The sequence below is a fragment of the Rhineura floridana genome, chromosome 3, assembly GCF_030035675.1.
Source record: "Rhineura floridana isolate rRhiFlo1 chromosome 3, rRhiFlo1.hap2, whole genome shotgun sequence".
NCBI classification, from domain to species: domain Eukaryota; kingdom Metazoa; phylum Chordata; class Lepidosauria; order Squamata; family Rhineuridae; genus Rhineura; species Rhineura floridana.
In genome coordinates this window covers 217,571,892-217,587,934 of record NC_084482.1, presented here as the reverse complement: position 1 = coordinate 217,587,934, position 16,043 = coordinate 217,571,892, and positions in this window count along the sequence as shown.

Below are 16,043 nucleotides of genomic sequence, written 5' to 3'. Positions count from 1 at the left end.
TCTTCTGATTTCTTGACTATTGTCTCCATTTTGGTTAATGACTGTGCCGAGGTATTGATAATCCTTGACAAGTTCAATGTCCTCATTGTCAACTGTAAAGTTACATAAATCTTCTGTTGTCATCCGACATGATTCTATTATCCATTACGCGAATTGGTTTGAGGAGACTCCTTAAGAAATGCAGTATATACTTTGCAAAAGAAAACCTCATGATTAACTATTCTAAAACCAAAGTCATGGTCTTTGGTAAGAGGCCCAGGAACTTCCCTTGGTCCATAGATGGCCACCCAATTGAGCAATGCCGTGCTTTTAAGTACCTGGGCATCTATTTCCAGGACAATCTTTCCTAGAAAACACATATAAATTATATTAAACTCTCAGCACTAAGATCTTGTGGGGCTATTTTGAGTTTTTATAGAACAGCTGGAGGCAATCTGGTCCTTCCCTGCCTTAAAAATTTACATAAATAAAGTTCTCACCCAGATTTTATATGGGGCACCGGTATGGGGTTGGGAGAGCTCCAGTATGCCCAGTCTAGAGGCAATTCAAAATAGTTTCATGAGAAAACTTTTGCGCCTCCCCCGGGGAACTCTGGCGGCCTTTCTTTGAGCAGAGCTTGGTCTCCCTCAACTCAGTGCTCGTGTCCACTACGCCCTGTTTAATTTTTGGGAATCTATAAAGAACACTCCTACTAAACTATGCCAAGATATGGCTGCAAGGGATACTTGCTGGAGTGCCAGAATATCGAGCTTAACCACATAACATCCTTGAACTCAATTGTCTTGAACCGAGGTAAATTAAAGAAAACAATCTTTCAACACAGCAACTGGATTGATCGATTGGCTATCAACAACTCCAAATTCTCAAGGTGGTTTGGTGTAATAAAAATGGATCATCTGAGAGCAAATTATTTGGCCTATTATATTCCACCTAACCTTAGGTATGCATTCACTGCCCTAAGATTCCAAACAATGCTGTCTGCGGTCTTATCAGGCTGTTATAGCCAGATTCCCTGGGATCAACGTGTGTGTATTTGTGGTGCAGACGTGATTGAAGATCTATCTCACTATCTGCTAGAGTGCCCTCTATATTCTCATCCCAGAGCCAAATTTCTTGATACCTTGCTGGTACGGTCGAGTTCACCGCAAGATAATATCATTTATCTTTTATCAGACCATGACTACTCTGTTACACACAGGGTGGCCCTCTTTGCCGAAACTCATAAATACCCGCACGGCTGTAGCTCTGTGGCAGAAGATTTGCCTTGCATCCAGAAGGTCCCAGGTTGAATTCCCAACGGCATTTCTGTGTAATGCCAGGAGAGACCCCTGCCTGAAACCAGCTGCCGGTCAGTGTAGTCAAGACTGAGCTCGATGGACCAGCAGCCTGACTCAGTATACAGCAGCGTCTTGTGCCCCTATGTTGGAAATGAATCCTTCAATGTAGCGTGATGCGGTAAAAAACTTTTCTCAGTAAAACTGGCCTATCAAAGCTGATTTCTATGTCCATGCAGGGTTTTTGTTTTAAAAGTCATAAAGATACTAAGACAAACAAAATGTCCCAACATGTCAAGAGAGCCAACCCCCCACTTTTTGCTTCTTTTTTGCCTAATGCTGGAAAGCTGTTGACATGGGCCCTTGGACTGAAAGAGCAATGCCTTGTTCGTAACTTAAATGCGCAGACGTGCTTTCAAGGTACAGCCTCTTCAAAAGTGTGTCTTGCAACTTGAAACTAGGAGTGACGCTGTATCTATTTCTTACGTTACTAATTCATTTTATGAACCAGTTGTTGTTTACACAGGGAACGCCGCAAATAGCTGGGGGTGTTTTCCTTGGAGGATTTTTTGGGGGAGGGTTGGGGTGCTTAGCATAAAAAATAAACAAGGATCCATGTTTTTATACCACCAAGTTTTGTAACAATGATCTTTACTTTGTCTCTAAAGCAATGGTTGGAATTTGATGATTGATTTGGGCAGGAAAATTCTGATAATTCATGATGCTTCATGCGCTGGGACTGTGTGTTTGTGTCAACACCTGTACATTGTACAGTCCTTGGAAATGGATTTAAGCTGCATTGTGATGCTTGGATGATTCTGTGTTTAAAAAAATTACACAAGGAGCTGGCAGGATCATGCCTGGATTTGTGTTGCTGTGCAGCCCATTTTTTATTTTTTTAAAATTTAATTTGTTAATCATTTCCCATGAGGCATCCTGAAGCAATTTACAATACAATAAAACATGTATAAAAGAATTGTACTTTATAAAAACAGTGTAAAATATTTGCATATATATTTATATTTTTAAATGTGTGTGTGTGTGGTGTAGTGGTTAGAGTGATGGACTAGGACCCAGGAGACCAGAGTTCAGTCTCCACTCAGCCATAAAGCTCACTGAGTGACCTTGGGCCAGACACTGTCTCTCAGCCTAACCTCCCTCACAGGGCTGTTGTGAGGATTAAATGGAGAGGGAGGAACACCATCTACACCACCTTGAGCTCCTGGGAGAATTAGCTGAGATTCAACCAGATGACATAATGAATGTGAAGCCATGACCTGGACCCACCTTTATAATTCCACACAGATGCCACAGAACTGAATCCACAATTCTTTAGCTATTGCTCCACAGACCATAGTATAATGATATGAACCTGCCTGGACCTTAGATTTTCTTCTGAGGCCCTTGTCCAGATCCTATCTCTGAGGGGGACTCAGAGGATGATGATGGCAAGAGGGAGGCCTTTTCAGTTGTGGCTCCCCATCTGTGGAATGCTTTCCCCAGAGAGTTGTGCCTCATGCCTTTGCTGACATCTTTTGGCACCATGTAAAGTCTCTTCTTCTCCCCCCAGGATTTTGATAGATGTTCTTTTTGTTACTTGTGTGCTGTCAAAGCTTCCTTGTGGCTGTTGTGGGGGTTGTTCTGTGTGTGAGTGTATTTTCAGTGATACAACTTGTTCATGTTTATGTTTTTTAAATGTGTTATAAGTTGCTTGAGGCCTTTGGGTAACAAAAATCTGAGTCTATTTTCTTTTAAAAAAAATCATAGTAGATAGTGAGGGTGGGTGGGTTTTTCATTAGATACCATACAGTTGCAATAATTAGTCATTCTGCATGGGAAGAGGGTGGGTCTATGTCAAAAGCACAAGGATTTGTGTCCAAAGCATGATTTTGGACTGTGGCAGAGTTGAAAAATGCTGGAACTGGGATGTGAGCTCTGATTTGATGGTGCATTTCAGGTCTCTCCTGGAGCCAGTGTCATGTAGTGGTTAAGGTGCTGGACTATGACCTGGGAGACTGGGGTTCGAATCCTTATACAGCCATGAAGCTCACTGGGTGATCTTGGCCATGGTTGCCATAAGTCAGAATTGACTTGAAAGCAGTCCATTTCCATTTTCATTTCCAGTCTTACAAACCATGAGAGACCCCAGGCATTGGTTCCATGTTTTTGTGCCAACCCCCTTCAACTGAGAGACCACACACACACACACACACACACACACACACACACACACACACACACACACACACACACACACACACACACACACACACACACACACGGCATTATGATATTGGCTGTTTTATTTTCAATACCTTTCCTAATTATCGCTAGCATGGAATTTGCCTTTTTCACAGCTGCCGCACACTGGGTTGACATTTTCATCGTGCTGTCCACTACAACCCCGAGGTCTCTCTCCTGGTCAGTCACCGCCAGTTCAGACCCCATGAGAGTATATGTGAAATTCAGATTTTTTGCTCCAATATGCATAATTTTACACTTGTTTATATTGAATTGCATTTGCCATTTTTCCGCCCATTCACTCAGTTTGGAGACGTCTTTTTGGAGCTCTTCGCAATCCCTTTTTGTTTTAACAACCCTGAACAATTTAGTGTCGTCAGCAAACTTGGCCACTTCACTGCTCACTCCTAATTCTAGGTCGTTAATGAACAAGTTGAAAAGTACAGGTCCCAATACCAGTCCTTGAGGGACTCCACTTTCTACAGCCCTCCATTGGGAGAACTGTCTGTTTATTCCTACTCTCTGCTTTCTGCTTCTTAACCAATTCCTTATCCACAAGAGGACCTCTCTTCTTATTCCATGACTGCTAAGCTTCCTCAGAAGTCTTTGGTGAGGTACTTTGTCAAACGCTTTTTGAAAGTCTAAGTACACTATGTCCACTGGATCACCTCTATCTATATGCTTGCTGACACTCTCAAAGAATTCTAATAGGTTACTGAGACAGGACTTTCCCTTGCAGAAGCCATGCTGGCTCTGCTTCAGCAAGGCTTGTTCTTCTATGTGCTTAGTTAATCTAGCTTTAATAATACTTTCTACCAGTTTTCCAGGGATAGAAGTTAAGCTAACTGGCCTGTAATTTCCGGGATCCCCTCTGGATCCCTTTTTGAAGATTGGCGTTACATTTGCCACTTTCCAGTCCTCAGGCACAGAGGAGGACCCGAAGGACAAGTTACATATTTTAGTCAGCAGATCAGCAATTTCACATTTGAGTTCTTTGAGAATTCTCGGGTGGATGCCATGTCAGTTTTTATATCGTCCATTAAGCCTAGAACTTCCTTTCTCGTTACCACTATTTGTCTCAGTTCCTCAGAATCCCTTCCTGCAAATGTTAGTTCAGGTTCAGGGATCTGCCCTATGTCTTCCACTGTGAAGAGAGATGCAAAGAATTCATTTAGCTTCTCTGCAATCTCCTCATCGTTCTTTAGTACACCTTTGACTCCCTTATCATCCAAGGGTCCAATCGCCTCCCTAGATGGTCCCCTGCTTTGAATGTATTGATAGAATTTTTTGTTGTTGGTTTTTATGTTCTTAGCAATGTGCTCCTCAAATTCTTTTTTAGCATCCCTTATTGTCTTCTTGCATTTCTTTTGCCAGAGTTTGTGTTCTTTTTTATTTTCTTCATTCGGACAAGACTTCCATTTTCTGAAGGAAGACTTTTTGCCTCTAAGAGCTTCCTTGACTTTGCTCGTTAACCATGCTGGCATCTTCTTGGCCCTAGCGGTACCTTTTCTGATCTGTGGTATGCACTCCAGTTGAGCTTCTAATAGAGTGTTTTTAAACAACTTCCAAGCATTTTCGAGTGATGTGACCCTCTGGACTTTGTTTTTCAGCTTTCTTTTTACCAATCCCCTCATTTTTGTGAAGTTTCCTCTTTTGAAGTCAAATGTGACCGTGTTGGATTTTCGTGGCAATTGGCCAGTTACATGTATGTTTAATTTAATAGCACTGTGGTCACTGCTCCCAATCGGTTCAACAACACTTACATCTCGCACCAGGTCCCGGTCCCCACTGAGGATTAAGTCCAGGGTTGCCGTCCCTCTGGTCGGTTCCATAACCAACTGGTCTAGGGAATAGTCATTTAGAATATCTAGAAACTTTGCTTCTTTGTCATGACTGGAACACATATGCAGCCATTCTATGTCCGGGTAGTTGAAGTCACCCATTACTACCACATTTCCTAGTTTGGATGCTTCCTCAATTTCATATCTCATCTCCAGGTCTCCCTGAGCATTTTGATCAGGGGGACGATAGATCGTTCCCAGTATTAAGTCCCTCCTGGGGCATGGTATCACCACCCACAACGATTCTGTGGAGGAGTCTGCCTCTTTTGGGGTTTCGAGCTTGCTGGATTCAATGGCTTCTTTCACGTATAGAGAAAAAACGACAGATACATTTCTTAAGGAATGGAAGCCTCTTTTGGACTTTTTGTTGAAAGAAAAAAATGAAATGATGATAATGGGATTTGACGATTAATTAAGATAGACTATGGAAAAAAGTGAATTTTAGGGGACAGGTTTGATATATATTATATACTTATAGCTGATCTGTGACAAATCGGAAGTCAAGTTTTTCTTTTTCTTTTTGTTGTATTGTTTTTGTTGTTTGATTTTGTTGTGTTTGTTTTATGAAAATTTGAATAATAAAAATTATTCCAAAAAAAAAAAGAACTATTACAATAGTTATTATATAGAAATAGAAGAGGACAACAAAAAGGGAAGAACAAGAGCCCTATTCCAAAAGAGTAGAGAAATGAAAGGGAAATTTAAACCACTAGTAGGGATGTGGAATACAGAAATGGCCCAGGTGGTTGACATGATTGCTCCTGAGCACCCTCTCCTGTGTAGAGCTCATATGGCTCCATGGTATACCCCAGAGTTGAGAGCGATGAAACAATATCGGAGATGGTTTGAGTGCAGATGGAGACGAACTTCTAGTGGATGCAATTATACACTGGTAAGTGCCTATGATAAGCTGTATTTAGGGGCAGTAAGGGCAGCAAAAAAAAATATTTTGCTGCCACTATCAAATCATCACTCTACCACCCAGCGGAGCTCTTCAGAATTGTCCGGGGGCTATTACACTCTGGCCCCAGGGACATGGTAGAACCATCTGAGGCCCGCTGTAATGAATTTGCTAGGCACTTCCAGGATAAAATCTTTAGCATCCACCAAGACTTAGACTCCAGTGTTATAGCAGGTGAATCAAGCGAGGTATCCAGAGCACAGCCTTGTCCCAATTTCTTGGATGAGTTTCATTTGGTGCAGGTTGAGGATGTTGACAAGTTGCTTGGACAGGTTCATGCAACCACTTCTGTGCTGGATCATTGCCCTTCTTGGCTAATAAAAGCTAGCAGGAATGGAACAGCCGGCTGGGCCAGGGAAGTGATTAATGCCTCTCTGCGAGAGGGGGTGGTCCCTGGCTGCCTGCATGATGCGGTAGTGAGACCACTCCTGAAGAAACCCTCCCTGGACCCAGAAAATCTTAGTAACTATAGGCCGGTAGCAAATGTTCCATTCCTGGGCAAGGTCCTGGAACGACTGGTTGCGAACCAGCTCCAGACACTTTTGGATGAGACCGATTATCTGGATCCATTTCAGTCGGGTTTCAAGCCTGGTTTTGGCACAGAAACAGCCTTGGTCACCCTATATGATGACGTTTGTCGGGAGAGAGACAGGGGGAGTGTGACTCTGTTGATTCTCCATGATCTCTCAGCAGCTTTTGATACCATCGACCATGGTATCCTTCTGGGAAGACTGGCTGAGTTGGGAGTGGGAGGTACTGCATTGCAGTGGTTCCACTCCTACTTGGCAGGTCGCCTCCAGAAGGTGGTGCACCCTGGACTCTCCAGTATGGGGTTCTGCAGGGGTCAGTTCTGTCCCCCATGCTGTTCAACATCTACATGAAATCATTGGGTGCGGTCATCCGGAGCTTTGGAGTGCGTTGCCATCAGTATGCTGATGACACGCAGCTCTATTTCTCCTTTTCATCTTCTTCAGGTGAGGCTGTCAATGTGCTGAACCGGTGCCTGGCTGTGACAATGGACTGGATGAGGGCTAATAAACTGAGGCTCAATCCAGACAAGACTGAGATGCTGCTAGTGGGTGGTTCCTCTGACTGGATGGTGGATGTCCAACCTGTCCTGGATGGGGTTGCACTCCCCCTGAAGGAGCAGGTTCATAGCTTGGGGGTTCTCCTAAAATCATCTCTGTCACTTGAGGCTCAGGTAGCCTCAGTGTCATGGAGTTCCTTCTACCAACTTTGGTTGGTGGCCCAACTGCGTCCCTATCTGGACAGGGATAACCTGGCTTCAGTATGCTCTGGTGACCTCTAAATTAGATTACTGCAATGCATTCTACGTGGGGCTGCCTTTGAAGATGGTTCGGAAACTGCAGCTTGTGCAAAATGCAGTGGCCAGATTGGTAACAGGGACCAGACGGTCCGAACGTATAAAACCGATTCTGGCCTGCTTGTACTGGCTGCCTTTATGTTTCCGAGTTCAATTCAAGGTGCTGCTTTTGACCTATAAAGCCTTACACAGTTTGGGACCACAATACCTGATGGAATGCCTCTCCCTATATGAACCCACCTATACACTACGTTCAAGATCAAAGGCCCTCCTCCGGGTGCCTACTCTGAGGGAAGCTCAGAGAATGGCAACAAGGGAGAGGGCCTTCTCAGTGGTGGCCCCCAAATTATGGAATGATCTCCCTGATGAGGTGCACCTGGCACCAACACTGTTATCTTTTCAGCACCAGGTCAAGACTTTCCTCTTCTCCCAGGCATTTTAGCATGTGTTTTATATTGTTTTGAATTTTTAAATTGTGTTTTAAATTGTTTTTTTAAAGATGTATTTTAAATTGTATTTTTTTTTAGTTACTGTAAACTGCCCAGAGAGCTTCGGCTATGGGGCGGTATACAAGTAAAATAAATAAATAAATAAATAAAGAGGGGAACACACTGACTGACCGAGATGAAATAAAAAGAAGATGGAAGCAATACACTGAAGTACTCTATAAAAAGGATGCAAGCATGACAGATTCATTCACAGAGGAACCATATGATGGAGAACCAGAAATTTTAGAATGTGAGGTAAAAGCTACTCTTAAAATACTTGGAAGAAACATATCACCAGGAACAGATGGCATACCAATAGAGTTGCTACAAGCTACTGAGACTGAATCTATCCAAATTTTGACAAAAACATTGTCAACAAATATGGAAAACTAAACAATGGTCCACAGATTGGAAGCGTTCAATATATATCCCAATTCCAAAGAAAGGGGATCCCAGAGAATGCAGTAATTATCAAACGATTGCCTTAATATCCCATGCAAGTAAAGTAATGCTCAAGATTCTACAGCAAAGGCTCTTACCATATATGGAGCGAGAAATGCCAGATATCCAAGCTGGATTTAGAAAGGAAAGAGGCACCAGAGATCATATTGCAAAGATAAGTTGGATAATGGAACTGAGCAAGGAATTTCAGAAGAAAACCACAATGTGCTTTATAGATTACAGCAAAGCCTTTGACTGTGTAGATCATGAAAAACTATGGAATGCTTTAGAATAAATGGAGGTGGCACAGCATCTGATTGTCCTGATGTGCAACCTATACTCTGGACAAGAGGCTACTGTAAGGACAGAATATGGAGAAACTGACTGGTTCCCCATCGGAAAGGTTGTTAGGGGTGTATTTTATCACACTATTTGTTTAATCTGTACGCAGAACATATCATACGGAAAGCAGGATTGGACCAAGATGAAGGTGTGAAAATTGGAGGGAGAAATATCAATAATTTAAGATATGCAGACGATACCATACTGTTAGCAGAAACCAGTAACGATTTGAAACGAATGCTGATGAAAGTTAAAGAGGAAAGCACAACAGCAGGACTACAGCTGAACGTCAAAAAGACTAAAGTAATGACAACAGAAGATTTATGTAACTATACTGTTGACAATGAGGACATTGAACTTGTCAAGGATTACATCGGCACAGTCATTAACCAAAATGGAGACAATAGTCAAGAAATCAGAAGAAGGCTAGGACTGGGGAGGGCAGCTGTGAGAAAACTTGAAAAGGTTCTCAAATGCAAAGATGTCTCACTGAACACCAAAGTCAGGATCATTCAGAACATGGTATTCCCGATCTCTATGTATGGATGTGAAAGTTGGACAGTGAAAAAAGCTGAGAAGAGAAAAATCAACTTATTTGAAATGTGGTGTTGGAGGAGAGCTTTGCGCATACCATGGAGTGTGAAAAAGACAAATAATTGGGTGTTAGAACAAATTAAACCAGAAGTGTCACTAGAAGCTAAAATGATGAAACTGAGGTTATCATAGTTTGGACACATAATGAGAAGACATGATTCACTAGAAAACACAATAATGCTGGGGAAAACAGCAGGGAGTAGAAAAAGAGGAAGGCCAAACAAGAGATGGATTGTTTCCATAAAGGAAGCCACAGACCTGAACGTACAAGATCTGAACAGGATGGTTCATGACAGATGCTCTTGGAGGTCACTGATTCATAGGGTCACCATAAGTCGTAGTCCACTTGGAGGCATATAACAACAAATAGAGAGAATGCCCAAGCAATGGGCTGCAAGTACACACTGATGAAGGACGTTTTCAAATAGGTACATAGGCCTGTTGGCATAAAAAGGTCTTCAAGATGCCTGAAAGCCAAACGTGAGCGAATAGTTATTTATGGTGGCTGGGGCTGATGGAAGCTGTAGCCCAGCAACGTCTGAAGGGCACCATGTTGGGTATCACAGCCCACATGACATGCACAGATCTTTCCTTCAAGCCTTGCTGGCACTCTCCCCAACACACACACACACACACACACACACACACACACACACACACACACACACACAGAGCACCAGCTGACTCACTCTGCCTAATGTGGTTTCTGTTTTTTCAAAAAAATTATATATATGCTTTTTTGTTTTTACTTCTGTAAAACACTTTGAACATTCTTTGATCTGAACAGAGTGGTTCATGACAGATGCTCTTGGAGGTCACTGATTCATAGGGTCATCATAAGTCATAATCGACTTGAAGGCACGTAACAAGTCTGTTGTAGATGTTATAATTTAGGATTCCCTGCATTGTAGAAGAGATTGGACTATCTGGCCTACCACCTGCCCCCATCTCTATGATTCCAAATTCTGTGATTCCACAATAGAGCACTTTTGTCATTTTCTGCAGAGATAAAAGGGAATACCTGCCATGGCCGCAGACCCTGAAGTCCCAGCCTGTCTCCTCCACCCATGAACACCACCCGCTTGGATCTGGAGAAGGATGCAGCATTCAAGGCATGTGCCACAGCCCGGACACTGATGTAAATGTTGTAGTCGTTTGGAGACAGACTTTGCGCAAGCACATCCAGGGGTAATTCCCCTTTCTATTCACATCTTAGCCGTTCTTTCACAGACAAGAAGTTCTTTGGATAGAAACAATGAAATGCTTTCCTCCAGTATGGAAGGATATGATTCAAGTCAAAATTGTTATGTTTCAGGGTGTTCTTTGTCTGGAGTAAGAAGGAAAAAAACCATTGTCTATGCTGGAAATGTAACCTACTGTCAGATATTGTCGAGGCGATGTCCCACAAAGCTGTTGTGATCCAGACTTTTCCCTCAATGGGCTCTATCATTTTTTTTAGTATCTGATTTATAAGGAATATTCCATTGTAAAAAGAGCGAGTCTCTGCATAGTAAAGAAATACGCTGACTTGTCTCCATGTGAGAATTGAATCAGTGGAAATTGACACTTTTTCAAACACAGTCATTTCTGGGATTTTTTGTGAAATAGGGACACAAACACCATTCGAGGTGAGCACAGGTGTCATGGCACTTATGAACCTCTCTCCATTGTCATTGTCTGGAGCAAAGAGACCAATCCACGTCCATCCAAAATGCAAAAGCAACCTGGCAATCCCCGCATACTGGTATTCGCTTTTTGGGACCATCCGGTAGAAAAAAGGGAACTGAGTATTATCGTTGAGGTCATGGAAGACAAAACCATAACTAACCTGGGTAGGGAATAGAAGAGTTTGATTGTGTCAAGGGCAAAGCTAAAAAACCTGTTAAGTTAAACTTACTCAGAACAAGCAAAACACCTGTCTAAGATGGAGGAACACTCAGTACATTGCAAGGACAGACAACAAATTCTGCCTTTATCACCACAGCAGCACCCCAAGTGCGACACTTTACTTATCTGTCTAAGGGTGAAAGGTTAGGTCAAGGAAAGGGGCCAAGGAGGCTTGAAGACCACACTGGGAGGTGATGGCTTTTCAACGGCATCCCAAATGGTCTTTCTTGAACACAGTGAAGGATGGTAGACTGGAAAGAACTGGAGCAGTTTTGGTCTACAAATCCCATCAACCCCAGCCAGCAGATGATGGTATGGAGGGCACCAGGTTGGCAAAGGCTAATTTAGTGAAACTTAGTAGCCCTTACTGCCCCGATGAGGGGAGCAGAGGGTCTAGTTAGTTCCCTCTTGTGTAGACAGCTACAGACTGTCCCCCTCCCATCACAACTGATGAGCTTTTAGCTAGCGCCATATGAAATGGAAATGGACTGCCTTCAAGTCGATTCCAACTTATGGTGACCCTATGAATAGGGTTTTCATGGTAAGCAGTATTCACAGGGGGTTTACCATTGCCTCCCTCTGAGGCTGAGAGGCAGTGACTGGCCCAAGGTCACCCAGGGAGCTTCATGGCTGTGTGGGGATTCGAACCCTGGTCTCCCAGGTCATAGTCCGACACTCTCTAACCACTAGCCACATGTATTTCCCTGCATTCATTTTAACACATTCACCAGCTTTATTATAATCATTCATGTCTAGTGAATCCTCTGGTTCTACACTGACAGCCTGTGCCTCTTTCCATTCTCAGCCACCCTTTTCTGCCTGCATTTCTACACGAGGTAACAAAGACCTCCCACAGAGCTCAGTTTAATCAGAATAAATCCACAGTGCATCCAGTTTTTTCCTCCAACATGAACTTGGGAATGGGTTGCAGCCTGCATTATAAACATAGGAAGCTGCCTTATACTGAGTGAGAATGTTGGCCTATCTAGTTCAGTGTGCCTACACCAACTGGCAGCAGCTCTCCAGGGTTTCAAGTTTGGGTTTTTTCCCCCTCCAGCTCTACCTGGAGATGGCAGGATTGCACCTGGGACCTTCTGCATGTGAAGAAGCTGCTCCCCACTGAGCTATGGCCCTTGCGACAGAGGAGCATGTCTTCCAGAGATGGAAGACATTTGGTCATCAGCTGGCATCTTCGTGCCATGCATAACTGCTGCCTCCCACGGGGCAGGGTCCTCTATTTTTAATATGTAGTAAGGATTCATGTTGGTCATTCCCTTTCTCCTCCAGCTTCCACCAGAGGTCACTATTCATCCTTTGTTTGGGGAGATGGAGGAGGAACGTTTAAAATATTGTAGACTGTTAACTGATAAGACGGCTGGTATAGCACAGTGGGGAGGAGAGCCTGGCTGGGAGTCCAGAGTCTGCGAGTTCAAATCCCTGCTCCTGTCTCCTGGGGGTCAAGGGCCAGCTAAAGATCACCCCCACAGGGAGTGGCTCAGGGGTTACATGCCCTGCCACCTGTGCAGCCGTGGGCAAGCTGCAGAGTCCCAAGGAGCCCATTGCCCCCCAGCTGGCAGTTGCGGACAAGGAAGGGGCTGGCTTGTGCCGCTGTGGCAAGCTGAGCAGGCCCTGGCCAGCTGGGGAGGACTAGCCTCAGAGGGAGGCCATGAAATCCCTATTCATAGGGTCACCATAAGTCAGGATCGACTTGAAGGCAGGCCATTTCCATTTCATTAACTGATAGAAGGCTTACTCTTTTTCTGTTTTTTAAAAGGTTCTAAAATGTCATATGAAGCTAGAGTGGGATGCTGCGGATCTCCGGCTGTACTTGCCTCAGCCAGCAGCAGCCCTCCACCGTGGCTGAGCCATGGTGCTGCCAGGAGCCTGCTGGGGCAGATGGAGGGCTGGCAGAAGCCCAGTAAATGGGGTGTTCTGGGATCATGATGGAGGAAGAGCCATGGGACAGTTCTGTGAATGGAGGGATAGAGAAAGTAGACTTCCCCAAGGATTGGTACTGGGCCTGTGCTTTTTAACTAGTTATAAACAATCTAGAGTTAGGGGTGAGCAGTGAGGTGGCCAAGTTTGCTGATGATACTAAATTTTTCAGGGTCGTTAAAACAAAAAGGGATTGTGAAGAACAAGGGCAACAAGGATGATCAGGAGACTGGAAACAAAGTCCTATGAGGAGAGACTGAAAGAACTGGGCATGTTTAGCCTGGAGAAGAGAAGACTGAGGGGAGATATGATAGCACTGTTCACGTACTTGAAAGGTTGCCCCACAGAGGAGGGCCAGGATCTCTTCTCAATCATCCCAGAGAGCAGGACACGGAATAATGGGCTCAAGTTGCAGGAAGCCAGATTTCAACTGGACATCAGGAAAAACTGTTGGAGCGGTACGACAATGGAACCAATGACCTAGAGAGGTAGAGGGATCTCTAACACTGGAGGCCTTCAAGAGGCAGCTGGACAGCCACCTGTTGGGTATGCTTTAAGTTGGATTCCTGTGTTGATCATGGTGCTGAACTGGATGGCCTTATAGGCCCCTTCTGACTCTATGGTTCTATGTTTTTACATCACCACAGCAGCTTCTGGAGGAACATAGGAAGCTGCCTTATCCATCTATCACTGTATTTTCTACATTCACTGGAAGCAGCTCTTCAGTGTTTTAGGCAGGGAGTGTATCTGAGCTGCACTGGGCGATGCCAGGAATTGAGTCTGCGGCCTTCTTAGTGTAAGGCAGATGCTCTACTGGACATCAGGAAAAACTTCCTAACTGTTAGAACCATACAACAATGGAACCAATGACCTAGAGAGGTAGTGGGCTCTCCAACACTGGAGGCCTTCAAGAGGCAGCTGGACAGCCATCTGTCGGGAATGCTTTGATTTGGATTCCTGCATTGTGCAGGGGGTTGGACTTGATGGCCTTATAGGCCCCTTCCAACTCTACTATTCTATGATTCTATGAACTCCAAAAGGACATTTCCAAACTGAGTGAATGGGCAGTAAAATGGCAAAAGCAATTCAGTGCAAACAAGTGTAAAGTTATGCATATTGGAGCAACAAATCTTAATTTCACATATACACTCTTGAGATCTGAACTGGCAGTGACGGAGCAGGAATGAGACCTTGAGGTCATAGTGGATAGTTCAATGAAGATGTTGACCCAGTTTGCGGCAGTTGTGAAAAAGGCAAATTCCATTCTAGGGGACATTAGAAAAGGTATTGAAAATAAAACCAACAAAATAATACTGTATAAACCTATGGTGTGGCTGCATTTGGAATACTGTGTATATTTCTGGTTGCCTCACCTCAAAAATGATATTGAGCTGGAAAAGGTTCAGAAAAGGGCAACCAGAATGATTAAGGGGATGAATTGACTCCCCTATAAGGAAAAGCTGCAGTATTTTTTAGTTTAGAGAAAAGATGAGTGAGAGGCAGCATGACAGAAGTATATAAAATTGTGCATGGCATGTAGGAAGGGGATACAGAAAAGTTCTTCTCCCTCTCTCATAACAGTAGATGTGGTGGACATCCGATGAAGCTGAATGTTGGAAGATGCAGGACAGACAAAGCAAAGTATTTTTCATGCAGCACTTAGTTAATCTATGGAATTCACTCTTACAAGAGGCAGTGATGGCCACCAATTTGGATGGCTTTAACTGATGGTGAGTGTCTATGCTCTCCCTCTGCAGTTGGAGTCAGTATGCTTCTCAATAGCAGTTGCTAGGAACCCCAGGAGGGGAGACTGCTCTTGCTTTCATGTCCTGCTTTTGGGCTTCTTATAGGCAACTGGTTGGCCACTTTGAGAACTGGACGCTGGACTAGATGGACCACTGGTCTGATCCAGCAGGCTGTTCTTACTGCCACTCTCTGTTTAATAAAACATGTCAAATTCCTCATTCTGCCACCTGAAGGACATTTCTAGATAATAAAAACCTCTTACGTTTATTCCTAGAACAATACTTGTGCTTGGTTCTTTTCATCTGTGTTTTAAAAGAATGTTGAATTTAATAAAGGATTTGTGTGGGCTAGCTCTGTGACAGCACATGCTTTGCATCGAGAAGGTCCCAGGCTCTGTCTATTTCTCTGTCTATTTTGAAAGGTAGAAGGTGATATGACTACCTCTTGGAGACTCCAGAGAGCCATTGTCCATCAGTCTTAGGCTTCATGGACCAAGACTCTGATCTGAAATTGATTGGCAAAAAACATTTTTTAAATTTCCCCCAGATTTTTTCTGCACCTTCACGTCTCTACAAATAAGACAGTTCCTTCAGCTGCAACCAAAACAGACTTAGCAAGATTTACTAGCTTAATAGGCAGTTTCATGGAGGGTGAGTTTAACCAAGAAGTGGAAGGAGAAAAGTTTCTCTGCCTCTCTCATAACGCTAGACCTCGTGGACATCCAGTGAAACTGAATGTTGAAAGATTCAGGATAGATAGATAGATAGATAGATAGATAAGATAGATAGATAGATAGATAGATAGATAGATAGATAGATAGATAGATAGATAGATAGATAGATAGATAGATAGATAGATAGATAGATAGATAGATAGATACTTCATGCAGCTCATAATTAAACTATGGAATTGACTCCCTTAGGAGGCAGGGATGGCCATCAACTTGGATGGATTTAAAAGAGGATTAGA